The 19,998-nt window shown below is 33.2% G+C and overlaps 2 protein-coding genes across 5 annotated transcripts in view; both read left to right on the top strand.

Moving 5' to 3' along the window:
- Positions 1-19,998, top strand: part of gsk3bb (glycogen synthase kinase 3 beta, genome duplicate b) — an 834,817-nt gene that overhangs the window by 304,330 nt on the left and 510,489 nt on the right. The gene's annotated exons all lie outside the window — the stretch shown is intronic.
- Positions 19,098-19,998, top strand: part of sorcs1 (sortilin-related VPS10 domain containing receptor 1) — a 474,217-nt gene continuing 473,316 nt past the window's right edge. For all 4 annotated transcript variants that reach the window (XR_012408194.1, XR_012408190.1, XM_073954505.1 and 1 more), the window contains exon 1: positions 19,098-19,191. The gene's annotated coding sequence lies outside the window, so the exon portion shown is untranslated. The remainder of the gene's footprint in view (positions 19,192-19,998) is intronic.

The following is a 19,998-nucleotide window of genomic DNA, read 5'->3' as shown; positions in this document are numbered from 1 at the left end:
ATGTACATTTTTGGGTGAACTAATACTTTCACAATGAATTTCAATTCCACATCCAGCAAGTATATTGCAAATAATACTCATTTCTCCCTCATATTGAGCTGTTTCACTGTTATTTGCTTAGGTTTGGGTCAATCAGTGCTTTTGAAAACATTATCGGTTAGGTTTAGGGAAGGGGGTGGGTAGGGTATCTGTCAAGTCAGTCAGTTGACAGCAGCGTCTAGTGGATTTAGCTGAGACGAGCAGGCACGAATGGCACTCGAGAGAAATTTAAGATCTTAAAAAGCCTAAACAGCGGCCTCTGGTGGATTCGCAGAAACAAAAACTGCAAAAAATGTACCTCCTGGGACGTATTTGGCGCTCCTAAGAAATGTATTTGGATTACGTTTTCAGAATGAGCCTAGGTTGAACTTTTAATATTGACCCTAAAGAACTCAAAAACATTTCCATGATATATCTGTATTATTAACATCATCATGTTTTTGGCATTCAAAGTGCTGGTAAGCCATAGTTTCAATTTACTCTAACACTCTTTATTCATCTGAGATAAGTGAACTAACAACAAATGTACATTTTTAGGTGAACTAATACTTTAACAATGACTTTTGATTCAGCATATTGTAATTATTGCTCATTTCCGCCTCATATTGAGCTGTTTGACGGTTATTTACTTGGGTTTGACGTCCTCAAACTGCATTGTCAGCTGTCTGTGTAATCAGGCTTTAATCCTTACATGGCTAAAACAACTCTCAGGCGGAACGGAAATGCAATATGGAGCTTATTTTTTTTTGCACATAAGGTACTTCAGAGAGCCAGGATGTGTTCAGGTTAAGTGGATATGATAGCGGATTTATGACATGTTTGCTTTGTGTTATTTGGATGGAAGAATGGCATGCTGATGGCTATTGACAAACGGTGAGAAGCCCAGTGGTTTAATGATGAAATATAGATCTTTTCAAAATGAGACTGCGTAGATCATTGGACACGGTCAATGTACAGACTCGATCTGGACTGCACCGAAAAAGCCTTGCGTCAGCTGAAAAACCCTGCTGCCCTCAACAAATACATTCATACAAATGGTCTCTGCGCAAAACATGCTTCACATTTCAATGTTCGCTCTTAAACATTCATAACAAAACAAAATTAAACAATCTTTACAGACTCAGAGGACAAAAGTCAGGACAGCAGGAGCATATCTGTAATATCCTGCCATGCAATGTAAAGTTTGTCACCATGGAAACAAGGGCACTGCCTTATATATTGGGTATACATACAGTCCCTCAATAAAAAATCAAATCAGTCTGAAAAGTAAGCAAGTAAATAAAACAAAAAAGCACATAACCCAAGCTATCCCATTCAACCTCATGAAATAATAACGACGGTAATAACAAAATCTGATTCGCAGCATGCACAAATGTGGCTGTATATATACTTATTTGAATGACTATGCAACATAAGTACATAACAGGTACAGGATTCACACTGCCCACACAAGCTGAGCAGCAAAGAATGTGCGAGTGTCACACAGCAAGTGCTGAACTGAGAAGAAAATATATCGAAAACACACTATAAAGCTATTTACCGAAACAATATCTTACTGAATTTTATGAAGGAACATATATGTGCCCAACAACAACTCAACACTGAGAATGTAAGCAATTATATTGTGTACTTTGTAGTATTTTATGTAAATGCATTATTCATTTTCATGTTATTCACCTTTCACGATAAAATACTTTAAGAATTGATTTAATTATAGTTAGTATATATATATACTATACTATATACAGCCGCAGCCGCACACCTGACGTGTGCGTGTGTTTGAGTCGGTGAGATGAGGGAAAAAAAGCACACAGTGGACCGAACCACTTTGAGGAAGGGGAGGAGGAACTCAACTGTTTCTAAATGCATTTTAAATGATAAATGCGGTTTTCTTTCTACTTAGACAATTATTTTAGGTATATATATATATACATATATTTTTTACAATTCAGAGTTTTTTTTTATAATTTATTGTTTTTTTTGGGGGGAGGGGGTCCCCACCTCGGGTCTCAAATTGGACAAGAAGAACTGCATTAAATTCCATTCCCCCTTCCCCGTCATGTCTTTAAAATATGACAGTTTATTCTACTCCAGCATGGAATTTCTGTGCCAACCTGTTGCTACTGATGGGTGTTAATGGTTACAACAGTCTTTCATCTCATTTTACGCTTAAACAACTAAATTATAGCTTAAGTCCATTTAACTGAATGTATTGTAATTACATTTCAACATCTATGCTGTAAAAACAACCTTGTGAAATTGAAAATAGTCACGTTAAGCTTCAACCGGAAGTTTATCATTGTCTTTAAAACTCTAGCTGTGCATAGAGCTCATATATAGCATAAACAAATACAATATATCACTTAAAACTGTTAAAAATGTTAAACATTTTAATGTTAAAAGTTTTCCCAGAAAACTTGGTTGCAGCTGGAAGGGCATCTGCTGCAGAAAACATATGCTGGATAAGTTGGCGGTTCATTCCGCTGTGGCGACCCGGATTAATAAAGGGACTAAGCCGAAAAGAAAATGAATGAATGAATGTTAAAAGTTGTAGGAAGAAAGGTCAAAGTCCCATAATGCAATTTAGAAGCATAAATAAATGAGGAAAAATAAAGCATGAATTACAAATTACAGAAAACTGCATGAAACTTGACAGATTTTTTCAGATCTGTCAAAAAACGAAAGTTTAGTCAACTTTGGAACAATTATTACTTTGTGAAACCCACACATTGTTTCACTGGCCTTATTATACTGTTCAGAAAGTTATTAACAAAAACAGTATCGTGCAATGTTATGTAATACCATCAAACAGAATATTCCCCCCCGAACAAGTCTCTGTACATTCTGTTCCATATATAACACACAAATTTGGACCATCAGGTTTAGATGCAGCAAGAGAAAATTGTCCCTTTTCTCAGCATTTAGTTTCAATTACACATTGTATCAGACTCTGCACTCTGCAGTCCTTTGTATGAACAACATTCTTTTTTTTTTCTCAGGCTTAGTCTCTGATTTATCAGAGGTCACCACAGAGGAATAAACCACCAACTATTCTAGCATATGCTTTATGCATGCCCTTACAGCTGCAACCCAGTACTGGGAAACACCCATACACATTCATTCGCACAAATACACTACGGCCAATTTTGTTTACCCAATTCACCTATAGCGCACGTCTTTGGAATGTGGGGGAAACCGGAGCACCCGGAGGAAACCCACGCCACCACAGGAAGAACATGCAAACTCCACACAGAAATCGTCACCTTAGAATTATAAGGTTCTAGCTGACATTTTTTGTCAAAATTGAGTTATTGACATATTCTTATTAAATGACAACTTATTTACATTATGTGATGTTTTTTAGAAGTTGTTTACATTTTAAGACTTACACACTTACTGATTACTATGGAATGCAAAAGCTTTGAAGCTCAAAATCTCAAAATCATTCAGAATGCAGATAGAAATTTATAATTCCAAGGTGACAAAATCCCAACTGGTCCAGCCGGGACTCAAACCAGTGACCTTCTTGCTGTGAGACGACAGTGTAACCACTGAGCCAGCAGTAGAAGCAACATACTCAGAAATAAAAAAAATCGTAACAAAATAAAGCAAAATTCTGGATTCAAAACAGAATTTTTTCCCCGCCCAAGGCTACAAGTTTTATGTGAACGACCTTATCTCAAGGTGAAGTGGGATCTCAAAATTTATGCAACATATGCTCAGCATTTACGCAACATATGTTCAGCCCAATGGGTTTTTCATATTTCCGTTATTTTATCAACGTGGCGTGAAATATTAGGGGCATAGGTAAGGGAGAACAGAGCCGTGAAAGGAAGTCATAACATTTCTAGGACCAATATTGTGGTTTAAGACCTCAAGAGTCAATGCAGCATTAAATAACATGAGAAAAAAAAAACAATAACTGTGAATGTACAGAGGAGCAGAGGAACCAGATGAGGTGACACTCTGCAAGGTTAATGAGAAATACAGCGAGGAAAATATGTATTGAGCACGTCATGTTTTTTTCTTGGGAATAATATTTCTAAAGGAGCTGATGACTTGGAGTTGAACCAGATTTTGGTAAAAACAAAAATAATACAAACATAAGAATAAAACAAAACAAAGAAATCTGAAATATGAGTTATGTGTATTAACAATGACATGACACAAGGGGAAAGTGCTAAAATACTGAAATGAATTTAATACTTTATATAAAGTTTTTTTTTTTTTGGTGATGACAGCTTAAAGACATTTTTATACGAAGAATGAAGACACATGAATTGCTCAGGTGTGAGTTCTTTACAGACTTTACCAGAGTGTAAAAATCTGGACGGCTCTGTGGATCTCGTCTATCAAATCTGAGCTTTATTTGGTATTTTCTATTGGATTCGAGTCAGGTGATTGGCTGGGCCATTCTACTGCTTGATTTTCTTTCTTTGAAAGAAAATTCTTTCTCTGAAAGAAAATTCTTTCTCTCGTTATCTTGGTGAAATGCCCACTCTGGTTTCATCTTCATCATCCTGATAATCTAGATTGCACTGAAGCAGTGAATATTCATTTATAATGATTAAGGACAGAGGGTTATTGAAAAACTCCTAAGATATTTCAGGCTTTGCCTTTCTACACTTCCCTTTCTTATGTGTTCAATACTTTTTCTTTGCGTCATTTCATTTTATTACAAATAACTTCATTTGTAATTTAATTATATTTGTTTTCTTTGCATATATGGATTTCTTGGATTGCTTGTTACAAACATCCGGAGACATTTTTCAAGTCAACAGCACCTTAACAAATATGTTTTCTGAGAAAAATGGTGACGTGTTAAACAATTATTTCCCCATCAGAGAAATACATATTTTTGGTAGGACTTTTTGGTAGAAACTGTAGTTTAAAATGTAAAATGTATAGAAATTTTAAGTAGGATATCAACTACATTGAGAAATGTTGCAGTTGACAATAGTCACATTGTGAATGATACAACTGAAATAAAAACAACAGAGTAAATTAATAACAGTATCAGTGGCTATTTTAAATAGTTTTTTACTTCAAGAGTTCACACTTAGCTGATGAATGATTAAAAAGCAAGTTTGGCATGTTGTCCCAAGAGAGAGCCCTGAGCTCATAAGATCCTTTGTTATTGGCTCAATGAGAAAGTACACTGTAAAGAAAATCCCAGAACTTCACAACATGTTACTGTAATTTTTCACAGTAAATTACATTAGAGTCACTTTAAAGAAATTTAACTGAATTTTTTTGTACTTAGAATTTTATTGTGAAATTGAGGCAGCATCATGATTACAGCAAATTACTGTAAAAAGGGCTATAACATTTGCAGGTTAGTTATAGGAATTCTAACACTTTATTTTATTCAACATAGAAATTAATACACACAAAATTGTATGCCAATACAGACACTTTTTTAAATTTTGAAAATATATACAGAATTATTGTTATTATTAACTACCTCACAGTAATTTACTGTGAATTTACATACAGTACCCTACAGTGAAACAAAAGCAATAATTAGCCAGTAATTTATGTAAACTTTAGGTTGAATATTTCACAGTGTATCAGAAGATCAATTATGGAGTACTTCACAAAATGTCTTCAAATGTTTGTGTTCAGCAATCTGTATATTGGCTTCTAAATAAGAAGAGTTATTGGTTATCTGTATTTGTCTTAATTGATGCATCAAATACAAAAATTTAAAAACAAAAATTGTGGAAATAAGAACATTTCACAATCAATCAGCTCTTCAAATACAGCTGTCACTGTGTGGAACCTTAAAGAACTAACTTTCTTTCTTTCTTTCTTTCTATCCATCCATCCATCCATCCATCCATCCATCCATCCATCCATCCATCCATCCATCCATCCATCCATCCATCCATCCATCCATCCATCCATCCATCCATCCATCCATCTATCTATCTATCTATCTATCTATCTATCTATCTATCTATTTATCTATCTATCTATCTATCTATCTATCTTTCTATCTTTCTTTCTTTCTTTCTTTCTAGAACATGTATTTACACAGATGAAACATCTAGAAAGATTCATCGTTTTAGTGAGTACTTGACCTTTTATCACTATTTATTTATACGTAGAAAATTTGAGAATTATCAGAATTTACTGAATTTATTAGGTATGTTTTAGTATGGTTTATTGGATTATTTGACAAAGGTCTGTAATTACTAATATTTTTGTCAAAGAAAATCCTGAAAGATCATAAATAATTTTGTTGAATTTAAATTACATTGTATCTACATGCCAACTAACTGATTATAAGCAGACTGTTAGGTTAGAGTTGACATGTACTTGCAAAGTTTCTTAATTTCAGTTAAATGTCTGTTGAAAGAGCATATGAACAGATATTAAGCCAGGAGTATACTAAAACTCAAATGGGAAGTAATTGGCATGTAGTTGCAATGCAACTTTTAGTCAACAAAATGTTCAATAGCGACCATTGAAATAAAGAGTTGTGATTGAAAATCTAGGCCATTCCACAAAACATTGATTTATTAACACTTCTGAAGCTAAAACATTGGTGATATGTTAAAATTAATATGAACTAAACTTTTTAGAATAATATTAAAATATTACTGTCACGATTACCAGCGATCGTCTTTCAGAAGATCGCTGGTTTACACTAACTATAACCATGGACTACAAATCCGCCATTTCTGGACTACATTTTCATACATGCACTCCGGTCACACTCACACATGCTTCCTCATCTAGACTGATTGCTCTCACCACCTGAGAATTGTCAGAGACTGATTGCACACACTATTTAAGCAGCACATTCACTCACACCTATTGTCGAGTCTTGTTGATCAGTAGATGACATTACAACGCGTTATTCCTTGTCTTGTTTCCCTGTGTTTTACGTAGCCTTGTATTCTCGTTCTCCTGCCTGCCACCTGCCTTTTGACCTTTAGCCTGTTACTGATTACGATTCTGGACAGCCTACACATACACGTTTGTACCAGTATTGACCATTGCTTGCCTGACGACCAATAAACCTGCATATTGGATCTTACCTCAGTTGTAAGTGTCACTCCCCGTGGTTACAATTACATAAAAATATTTCTCAAACACACATCTATAAAGAAAATATAAATTGAGAGGACCTGAGGATGTTAGATTAGATTAGATTAGATTAAACTTTATTGTCATTACACATGTACAAGTACAATGCAATGAAATGCAGTTTAGGTCTAACCAGCAGTGCAATAGCAGCAAGTGCAGGATACAGGAATAAGTTATAAAGTGCAGTTATAGAAAAATATAGTGATATTTACAGATGGATGTACTATGAACATTATATACAGGTTGGAGAAGCTATGACCAGATTTACAATATATGAATATATGTGCAGGTTGCTATTAATAATTCGTGTGCAGATAGATAAACATGATTACAAGTGTATATGTTACAATATATGAATGTATGTACAGGGATAGATGAACATGATTACAAGTGTATATGTTACAATATATGAATATATGTACAGGTTGCTATTAATAATCAGTAGTATGCAGATTAATAAGCATGATTACAAGTGTATATGTATGGTGGGTGTGTACATAATTACAAATGCCTATATGCAGTGGGTATGTACAGTTCAATAAGTAAACAGTTCAATGTGGTGCAGTGAATGTGCAAATTTTAAACGTGCAAATGTTAAACAGTGCAGTTATTGCGAGGAGTTTAAGTTAGAGTTTAAGGAGTTTAAGTTTAAGTTATACATACAAATTGGAAAATAAGTATTGAACATGTCACCATTTTTCTCAGAAAGCTTATTTCTAAAAGTGCTTTTGACTTAAAATTTTTACCAGATGTTGGGTAACACCCCAAAAAAATTATATATGAAAAGAAAACAAAAATGAAGAAAAGAGTATTGAACACATGAAAAAAGTGAGGTGTAGAAAGGCAGTAAAAGCCCAGACAGCATCTAAAATCTCTCAGAAGTTCTTCAGCAACCCTCAGCTCTTAGTCATTGTATATGAGTAGCAGGTGCTTCAGTTCAACATCTACATTAGCAGGATGATACAGGTGAAACCAGAGTGATAATTTCAAGTCAACACCACTTTTAGAATAAACTCAGAAATGTCAAGGTATCTGCATGTTGTTCATTTGTTCATACAGAACAGTATGTTTTCTTCCATTTTTCTTCGTCACTTTGGATAAAAGCATCTGACAAATGAATAAAAAGTAAAAAAAGCAAGTTCAGCGAGACAGGAAAACAAGAACAAGAAAGCCAGCCAAAGTGTTTCAGATTTACAATCAGCAGTTCTAAGAGCTACAAAACCTGACCTGATATCCAACTGGACAACTGAAAGCAAAAAAAAAAAAAAAAAAGACGAAACCCAGAAGAATCTGAGTCTTTGGAAAAAGCAAAATGGGCTTATTAACACCGGGTCATTTTCACACACAAACACAAAGATTAATGAAGTGGCAGCTGCGCTACTTCAAAGACTTTTCTGACCTCATTAGTGCAAGCATATGGACTCAACCTGCATAGTTAACACTCAGTGAATTAGCAAGCATAAGAAACAATAACATCCCTAAAAAAAGAGAGAATAGGACATCAATTAGCAGAGCCAACTGATTAGTGGAGTTATTCAGCACATTTCTTAGTTAATGGCTAAGAAAAGAGTGTGGTAATTAGTCGACACACATTGCAAAAGTGCTTCGGTGTTACTGTGACACAGATATTGTTACACTAGGGCCTTTTTTTTCTTAAATTCTTTTATCTTAATATTCAGATTTTACCCCCAATTTCATATTTTTTTTTATTCAAATTTTTCTAGTTTTTTTATAGACTCTGTTTTAATAGTCAAAACATATTTTAGTAATAAAAAATAAAAGAAAATGTCCACCTAACTGAAATATGAATTAAAATTAAGCTGGAAAGATTTTTATATAGCGAGGCAGTTCCTATGTCACGATCACCATCAATCCAGCCTGTGGTAAACACACATTTACACGAACTACAAACCTGCTGGTTTATGGACTACAGATCCCAGTCATGCAACACACACACTCACCTACTCCAAGTCACTGTTGATTAGACACTCAAAGTTGAAGCTGCTTTTGGACTGATTACACAGACTATATAAGTATAGAATTTCACTCACCTGGGAAATGAAGGCCGTGTGAATGGTTTGTGAGCATAATTAAACGCACACAGCATGCCATATCATCTGATAATTGTACGAAATAATTCCAAAAAGCAACTGGCTGTGTAAAGCCATATAAAACAAAACAAAAATGTATATGCTGAGTTCAGTTGCTATACAGCCGGAATCAGCTAAGGTGATGAGACAGCGAGACCTAGCTGTCACTCAAGTGGCTCCGCCCTTTATTATGCAGACTTAATATAATTTAATATAAACAAACAGATGAGTTACAAAAAAAATCACCCCCTTACAGTTGTCATGAAGGGTGATATTAGCTATAGGAACCAAAATCGTTCTTTGTACCAGGCTGTAATCACCTTTTTGTGCTGTAAAGAAGGCCATTTTAACAGTGGGGTCAATAGAAATTCGCTCTGTTATGGAGTTAAGACGAGCGGAATTTCAATGAATTGCAGTTTCAGTTACTTCTGAATGAAGAGCGGGAGGTTGTCACTTGGGTGCAAGCAATATTAAAGACACATAGAACATAATTTTGTTGTTATTTATTTAGGTATACAGAATTACTTTAGATTTATTCATCCTAAAATTATCCAAATCGATTCCATATATACATCTAAATCCGTAATGAATTTCTCAGTAATATGCGAGCGCTTTTAAATTGTGCAAATTGTACGCCCCTTTAATACATTCTGCATGTTTGTCAAACCCTGACGGTCATTTATATCTGCTAGTCAGGAAAAATTGGTAAGCGGGAAGCACTTATACGTCATTGGTCACCCCAGAGAACAACTTCAATTACTACCTGTAGTTTCCAGAAAAGAAGATATTTTTACAGTCATCACAGCTCACTAGATTTCCCAGAGAGAGTGGCTCTCAAGAATCAGAGCCGGGGTTTCTTTTTAAGCCTGTGTCGGACCGGTCCCTGCCTGCCTAAATAGAGGCAGACCTGCGAGGGAGTGAAACATGATTGCAGAGCAGCATAAAAGCGGGCCTCTGCTTTGCACTAATGGAGGCAGCTCTATATGAGAGGCTGAGAAATGGCAAGCTTTCTGCTCTTGCAGTTGTTTAGGGGATTTCTGGAGGAGCAGCTTTGTTAAGCCATGCACTGTACACCTGTATTGTGTATATATATGGACTTATGTTAGAGGTGATGTCAGTTATAATGATTATAAATTTGCAAGAAGCCAAGTTTGTTAGTAGTTAATGAGGTTTTATTTGCTGTCCAAAAATGAAACACATTTCCATTATTGTAACATAACAATAATAATAATAATAATAACAATAATAAATTATATTATTTTATCTACAAGGGAGAGAATCGTGATCAGAGAGGCAATGATCAACAACAGGCGCAAACAGGTAAAAACAAGGCAATCAGAGGCGTCGTCAGGTAACAGGCAGATGGTCGGTACAGGCAGCAGACAGGGTAAACGATAAAACAAAGCAAGGGTTGGAGCATGTAGAAACTATACCAGGAAATGCTTTGTAATGTTACAGGGTAAACCAAACAAGACTCAGCAATGAGAGTTTCAAAGTGAGCTGTATATATGTGTAGTGTAATTAGTACATGAGCAGGATCAGCTGTGTGAGTCTAATCCAAGGAGGCTTGGAACAGGTGTGTGTGTGGTGCATGACAGGACTTCTGTATAAAGGCAGGATTGTAGTTCTTGTAAATGTGAATGTTCTCCAGTGATCTATGAGGGTTAGATTTCTGGTTATTGTGACAATTTTAATTAAAAAAAAAAATAATAATATTATTATTAAATATATATGTATCCATGTGTTTTTTCGTCTTTGCTTTTATAAGTAATTTTATTTACATTGTAATAATATTTATTTGTTTGTTTGTTTGTTTATGTGAACATGGTATTGATGTTGTTGTTTTATTCTTTATTGTTATTTATTTAATTATTTATTGTATGATTTTAACCATTTTTAACATCAACAATAGCAATAATAAAAATATTGTATTTATTAATGTAAATGCATTGAGCATTTTAGCATATTATTATTATTGTTGTTGCTGTTGTTGAATATATTAGGATTCATGTTTTTAATGATGTATTGTATCATCAGCACTTATATTTATATTGTAATAATATTTATTTATTTGTTTATGTATTTATGTGAACGTGCTGTTGTTCTTTATCAACCATTTTGTTATTAATATTAATTTCATAATTTATTTTACAATTTTAACCATTTTTAAATCAACATCAACAAAATCAATAATATTTTTTATTTATTATTGTAAATATATAGAGCATTTATTATTATTATTATTATTATTATTATTATTATTATTATTCATTAAAATAATTATTTATTTTAATTTTTTGTTATTTTTTATTATATTATTGTTGTTGTTATTGTTGTGGAATATATTAGTATGCATGTATTTATTTATGTATTCTGTTATTAGTACTTTTATTTACATTGTAATATATATATATATATATATATATATATATATATATATATATATATATATATATATATATATATATATATATATATATATTTTTTTTTTTTTTTATTTTTTTTATTTTTTTTTTTTAAATGTATTTATGTGAGCAGGGCATTGCTGTTGTTCTTTTTCTGCTCATTTTTATTTTTCATTTCATTATTTATTTTACAATTTTAATCATTTTCAAATCAACATCAACAACAGCAATATTAAAAAATCTTTTTATTTATTAATGTAAATACATGGAGCATTTTAGCATATTATTATAAAAATATTGTTCATTAAAATATTACATATGATATAATAATAATGACTATTTTTCATTGTTATTATTACTATTATTATCATGTATTTATTTTATTATTTTATAACATTTATTTACATTTGTGAATGTGTTTATTAATTCTATTTATTATTCATTAATTATTATTCATATACATTTTAAATATAAAAAAATCTTAAATAAATATATCACTGACAACAACAACAACAACAATAATAATAATAATAATAAAACATTCACATTTTTGTTGTCATTTAAAATATAAAAAACTTAATTAAAAAAGCATATGCAGCAACAGTATATTAGCATAAAACTACAACAAACATGCTGTATGTATATGTATATATATTTAATTCACATTCCTCTCTACTCTATCAAATACAGAATTCAGTCATATCATTTTAATCATTTTATTAAGTCATATGCACATGAAGGCTCAGTGAATGTTTGCCATGAGTTTTTGCGGACTTTTTGCATTTACCAATGCACACATTCAGCAAACAGAAGACAGGGATCTGTTGTGAGCGGAGGGGACAATATTTAATTTACGCTCGGCTCAAACAGTATTAGCAGCCAACACAGTGCTGACTGCCACAGAATATGCACAGCTAATCATCCCTCGGTCGCTTGATTTGTGAAAGCAGTCTACCAATAAATACAGTATAGCGCAGTCCAGCAGAGACAGAGAGAGATATACAGCGAGAGACAGGTAGACACACACAGCAGGACAAAGAGAAAGCACTAAAGGGATTATTTCCTTTCGCTACGGAGAGGGCATTTATTAACTCTGGCCAAATTTTTGTGTTGTTCTGTAGTCAGCATATGAGAAAATGCACAACAGTGTGTCTTTTCATTCTGCAAGATTCGATTTAAAATGATACTTGGGGTCATGGTTTTATTTCTCAGTTATATTCTCTCTCCCTATATATAAACCTTTCATCAGAGTTGTATTAAAGCTATTGAAATGTTGACTACTGTATATAAACGTGTACATAAACACACACACATAATGTATAGGATGTAGGCTTTATATATAAGATATAACAGGATTAGGGCCAAGCTAAATAAAAAAAATCAAACCATCTCGAGATTAAAATATTTCAAATGTGAGATTAAACTCTTTAAATTTAGAGAATTTAAAACAAAATCATAAAAAAACATGAATCATTATATTTGGAATTTCAAAGGTTGGTGCCACGGTGGCTCAGGCCAAAGACATGATATAAGTGAATTGAATTAACTAAATTGGCTGTAGTGTTTGAGTGTGTGTGTGTGTGTGTGTGTGTGTGTGTGTGTGTGTGTGTGTGTGTGTGTGTGTGTGTGTGTGTAAATGTGAGAGTGTATTCCCTGTTCTGGGTTGCGGCTGGAAAAGCATTCTCTGCATAAAACATATGGTGGAATAATTGGTGGTTCATTCCACTGTGGCAACCCCTGACAACCAGAGACTAAGCCGAAGAAAAAAGAATAATTGGATTTAAATTATGAAAAAGAATTTTGAAATAAAATGCTAAGAACAAGCAGCACAGTGGCGCAGTGGGTAGCACAAATGCCTCACAGCAAGAAGGTCATTGGTTCGACCCTCGACTGGGTCAGTTGGCATTTCTGTGTGGAGTTTGCATGTTCTGCCCGTGTTCGCATGGGTTTCCTCTGGGTGCTCCTGTTTCCCAAGACATGCAGTTCAAACACATGCGGTACAGGTGAATTTGTGTAAGCTAAAATTGTTTGTAGCGTATGTATGTGTGTATGACTGTTTCCCAGAGATGGGTTGCAGCTTGAAGGGCATCTGCTGCGTAAAACATATGATGAATAAGTTGGCGGTTCATTCCACTGTGGTGTCCCCAGATTAATAAAGGGACTAAGCCGAAAAGAAAATGAATGAATAAAATGAAACCATGAATCATGAAGTTTCAAGTATAAAGTAACTGAGAACAAACCAACACAATTTTGAGAATAGACCATTTCAATGTGGTCTTGTCATTGGCCTATGAACATTTCCTGCTTGTTATCAAACTACTTTATAACTGTAGCATGAGGCAATTCACTCATAATTTAATTTTAAAATAGCTATCATAAAATTATTTTTCAATATATGGCTCTTTTTGGATTCTCAGAACTATAGAAATTAAAAATGTACAACAGGAAATATGTTGGGACCATTGTTTTTGTTTACATCCTCCAAAATGGTCTATATAGTTATTCTTTTTTGAGGAAAAAAACTCTTTAAACTGAAAGAAAAATGTTTAAATAAAATTTGAAGAATAACCAGGAAAAATAACCAGGAATCATCAAATTTCAAGTATAAAGTAATATTTTTTAACGAAAAAATTGCTTTGTTGAGATAAAATGTTGAAATAAACTAATACAATCGACATTGTTTTAAAAAAAAAAAATTAATTTAGACAAAAAAAGTTTTTAAAAAATGTGAAGAATAAACTGATACAAGGGTGAAGCAGTGGCACAGTAGGTAGTGCTGTCACCTCACAGCAAGAAGGTCGCTGGGTCGCTGGTTCGAGCTTCGGCTCAGTTGGCGTTTCTGTGTGGAGTTTGCATGTTCTTCCTGCGTTCGCGTGGGTTTCCTCCGGGTGCTCCGGTTTCCCCCACAGTCCAAAGACATGCGGTACAGTTGAATTGGGTAAGCTAAATTTTCCGTAGTGTATGAGTTTGTGTGTGAATGTGTGTGTGGATGTTTCCCAGAGATGGGTTGAGACTGGAAGGGCATCCGCTGCGTAAAAACTTGCTGGATAAGTTGGCGGTTCATTCCGCTGTGGCGACCCCAGAATAATAAAGGTACTAAGCCGACAAGACAATGAATGAATGAACTGATACAATTTAGAGAATGAAGCCATTACTTTTCAAGAATAAATTCATTGAACTTTGAGAAAATGTTGAATTAAATGTTTAGAAAAACAAATTTAGAGGATAGCATTATTTTTTCACAAAAAAGCATTACACTTGGAAGCATTGGACTTCTCGCCTAGTGTCAAACAGTTCGGCCTCTTTACTTTACATTAACTCTTTACTTTACTTTACTTTACTGGCGTAAGGAACAATGGAAACTCACTGCACTGAAGACATCCATTAGCCTACATATTTAATTTTGTTTGTTAAGCACAAAAATATGTTTCAAAGCTATGTCTAAATTCAGTTCTAATTTCCAGCAAACGAATAAATGAACAATAATAACAAAGTGTGCTCAAAAAACTTAGTTATATCCAAACACACATTCAATTCTTATGCCCCATATGGTTATGTATACGTCTCCAGAACCCAACAGGTGGACAAATCTAAAGGTGTTTTTATTAAAACAAATATAAATGTACAAATAATATAATATATTAAATAATACTGCTAATAATATTATACAAATGCAAATTGTCATGAATGAACTGAAAAAAGCCCCCAGAGATGAAGAAGGCATGGAGGTAGTGGTTTTTATATTTATGTAGAAAATAATAACTTTTGTAACATTTTAATCCTCTAATTAATTTTATATGTAAATATATTTGTGTATTGCTGCAAATCCTGTGTGCATTAAGCTTTGTGTAAGCATTTGGACCTGCATAGGTGCATAACTAATGCGCTCTGCTGGACTTTAGACCTGCTTTCAGTAGGTCAATGGCGCAGTTTATTTCAGTTTCTCAAAATAGCAACGCTCCAAAAATGCGCCTCAACACACCTCCTTATTAGACCGGAATACCCATGAGTCCACAAAGTGGCACAGATGGATTTGCTATTTAAACAACGTGGTGCAAAACGTGAAAATTACAGTTGCACTGGTCTGAAAATAGCAATAAATCACACCATACACGTCTTGCGGCTTATTGCACCAGGTATATGATAGGGCCCTATGAATTCAGACATATACTCATCTCACATACTGTTCACACGCTATATAGTTGAAAAATATGTTATTTTGGACGGAGCCTATATCTAAATTTCAACAGCACTTATAACAGTTATGAATACAGCAACACTATCGTAATCCTCAAGCTCAGCAATAAAGCACAGAAAACAGCGTCCTATAGAGATGTCAGCAACACACTCCAAACTCTCTCCTCCTGTAATGTTTGAGGGTAAAAGAAGGTGTTGTTCATAGGCAGCCAATGAAATCCTTAGACTGGCATTATGCAAATGTTTAACGAATCTATGCAGACTTGTTTCAGACAGTTCAGGGTCGCTGATTTCTTTTGGTCGCCAATAACTCCATTTTGTCTTTTGTCCTCCAAATAAAAGTTAATGACACTCATTTTATGTATTAAAGTAATTATAAATGTGTGTGTGCGTAGCTGAAGGAGTCGGACACAAAGGCACACGTGAGTTCCAGTTGTGCCGCTTTGATCCGTCTCTGTTGTAATGGGAAAATATTCTTTCATAATCACCTGCGACGACTCCTGTTTTCGCCTAATGGGAGACAAAGTGCTCGGCTACAGAATCAATGTGCTTGTCATTCACAAGTATGTCTGAATCTGGCGAAAGGTCATCGAGACTAGAATGTCGATTGCACATAAAATGCTTACAGGTCTGGAGAGCGAGACTGGCAATCTCAAATCCGCCCACAGACTTTCAATTGTGCGAGACGCCTCAGAACAAAAGGATGCTTCCCTACATACCAAGTCAAGGACGATTACTTTGCCTGACAGGTGCGAAAGATTTACATCATTTTGCTCACCTTTATGATGTCTTATGACTGTATTTAAATATATGTGTGACATAAAAATCAGCAGTTTGATTCATTATAGCACTGCTGTCACACACTTAAAGTGGCATCAGAAAAGTATTTACATACTATGTGGCAGTTAAGGGCGCGTTCGCATCTGTAATTTGGTTCCTGTGATCTGGACCAAGGGCAAACATATATATAGAGTTGAAGTCAGATTTATTAGCCACCCTTTGATTTTTTTTTTTTTCCTTTAAACATATTTCTCAAATGATGTTTAACAGAGCAAGGAAATTTTCACAATATGTCTGATAATATTTTTTCTTCTGGAGAAAGTCTTATTTGTTTTATTTCGGCTAGACAAAAAAAAAAAAAAAAAAACAGAGAACCATTTTAAGGACAAAATTATTCAATTCAATTCAATTCAGCTTCATTCGTATAGCGCTTTTACAATGTAGACTGTGTCAAAGCAGCTTCACATAAATGGTCATAGTAACTGGATTAGGGTAGTTCAGTTTTTAGTGTATAAGTTCAGTTCAGTTTAGCTCAGTTCAGTGTGGTTTGAAGTCATTATTGAGAGTCCAAACACTGAAGAGCAAATTATAAGCCTCTTTAAGCAAATTTGTTTCGATAGTCTACAGAACAAAACATCATTATACAATAACTTGCCTAATTACTCTAACCTGCCTGGTTAACCTACTTAACTTAAACATTTAAATGTCACTTCAAGCTGTATAGAAGTGTCTTGAAAAATATGTAGTCAAATTTTATTGACTGTCATCATGGCAAAAATAAAATAAATCAGTTTTTAGAAATGAGTAAATAAAACTGTTATGTTGAGAAATGTGTTAAAAAAATCTTCTCTCCATTAAACAGAAATTGGGGAAAGAAATAAACAGGGGGGCTAATAATTCAGGTGGCTAATAATTCTGGCTTCAACTGTACATTAAGGCATTTTTTTTAATTGTTTTGCTTTCTTTTTACACTACACTGATTGTTTTACACAGAAAAAAATGGCTAATTGGATTTACTAAATCTTTTTAAGGTACCTGGTTGCAAGCACATTTCATACACAATGGTAATACAAAGTGCTTTACATATTCAAGAATAAAAGAAACAAGAAAATAAGGATTATTAAAATAATTAAAATTATTATTAAAAAATACAAACATTGGTGTGTTTATTTGTGCAATAAATTAAGGGTTAACTATGTCTGTATATAATAACTTATATTTAATTGTAAATTTAACTTTAACCTTTTGCAAAGCTCCTTTAAAACAATAAACATTGTATAAAGTACTATACTAATAAACTTGAATGAATGAATGAATGAATGAATAAATGATAAAAGACATGGTTCAAGACACTTTGAGAAACTTTTAAAATGCAAGCAATAGCATTACTTTAAATAAACAGCACTGCATTGTGGATTGTAAAAAATATATATACAAATATATAGTTAAAATTTAAATGAAAATTATTTTGCTTGACAAATACTAGATTATATATATATATATATATATATATATATATATATATATATATATATATATATATATATATATATATATATATATATATACAACTTATGAATGTGGTTTAATTTCTTTGAGTTCTACTAATGAATGCCATTTCCTAAACCTTTATGTTTTTTTGAAAATGAACAGAAATATAAATAAAAGGATTATTTCGAGCTGAAAACTTGCTGACTGTAGAGAGCATTTACATAGGAGGACATTGGAAATCTGTGCTGTCATGTTATTTCCAGGAAACAAAAACTAACACAATGCAAAATCGTGGCACAAAGCTAAGCCGGAAGACATGGATTACGTCCTAATGCCAGAATGTTCATGCTCTTTCAGCGCTGCTGAATTAAATCAGTCTCAGAAGGTTTTAGAAGCATTTCAAGACCAAAGGCGCTCATTACTGAGCTGTGGGGCAAAAACATTATAATAGTTAAAAATTATTTGACAAATCTGATCCAGCCTCAGTGAGTGACTGGCAATCCCGGAAACACTGAACACAGGCAAAGAAAAGCTTAAAATAATATTATTGAAAATTTGTTAAAATATTTTTGTGATAAAAATGCAAATAACTTTATTATTAATATTAATATTGGTATAATTTAATTGACAAACAGTCTAGCGCTGATGAAGTCTTTTTTTTTTTTGTAAATCTAAAAAGGTTATGTCTCCGAGTGAAATATGTTTTTATAATCATACAAAACAAGTCATAATTCTTTGAAACATTGACATTGTTCAATATTCTGAATATTTTGGATCCATTTAAAAAGAATTATCAAATGCAATTACATTATTTATATATATATATATATATATATATATATATATATATATATATATATATATATATATATATATATATATATATATATATATATATATATATATATATATATATATATATATATATTCTTGGTTATGTTCGATCAGTTTAGTCAAGAAGTTAGGCAATCGATTAATATTGTCTTGACGATCACTAGGGGGCAAACTCGCGCGTTTTTTCTCCATTATGCAAACAAAGTTTGTTTGAGAGGTTACAGAAGCGGCTGATTAATTAATCCCCTCACCGTTTTCAGGTATGTGTTTAATCATTCCTTTATAGTTTTGTGAAAGTATATATTTTAAAATGTTTTAGAGTGTACAGATGTCATAATTATGTTGACTGAATTCTGTTTAAGATGTTTAATTAGCTTTAGAGGTGAGCTCTGAGCGCCATTTTCTGTTACTTAATGGCATTGAGAAAAAAAAAAGGTTTTATATTCGCACTTTAAGGCTTTCTCCTTTATGACATAATTTCAGTGTTCTTTGCTAAATGTAAATATAGGGAACTACGCAGGCAAGGACTACCAAAGTACAACATTGTTCAGTCAATTAAATAGTGCTTATGTTTTTTTTTAAGTTATAATTTAGACTCACAGTAGCTTGGTAAATAACATTGAGCGTGTCACAAGTTGTCACAGAATAAACGCTCGAATACAAAACCAACTTAATCATAATGGCTCGAGGTCATGTTTAACAATAGCATTAGATATTGAGTATTGTTGTTTGGAATTTTTTATTTTTATTTTTGCTATTTGCTTGAAAAAGTGAAAATTGTGAGACATGTATGCGCTTCCAGATAAAATAATTCCTTAAAACGGCCATTTATGTTTTGTTAATAATATTCTATGAATTCGGGCACACTTTCATACTGTTCTAAGACACAGCCTTGGTTTTATTGTTAATCTATTTGTAAACACTGACATGTTAAAAAAATAGTATCTTCGTGTGTCAACGTCCTGCCACTGGCGAAGAAGTTTGTAGTTTAGTTCTGTGGGAAAAGACACCACAGAATTTTACCATACACTTTGGGTGTCTTATGCTTTAGAAGCTGAAAAAAACAA

Source organism: Danio rerio, chromosome 1, assembly GCF_049306965.1.
Source record: "Danio rerio strain Tuebingen ecotype United States chromosome 1, GRCz12tu, whole genome shotgun sequence".
NCBI lineage: Eukaryota > Metazoa > Chordata > Actinopteri > Cypriniformes > Danionidae > Danio > Danio rerio.
This window is presented reverse-complemented; position numbering and strand designations above follow the sequence as displayed.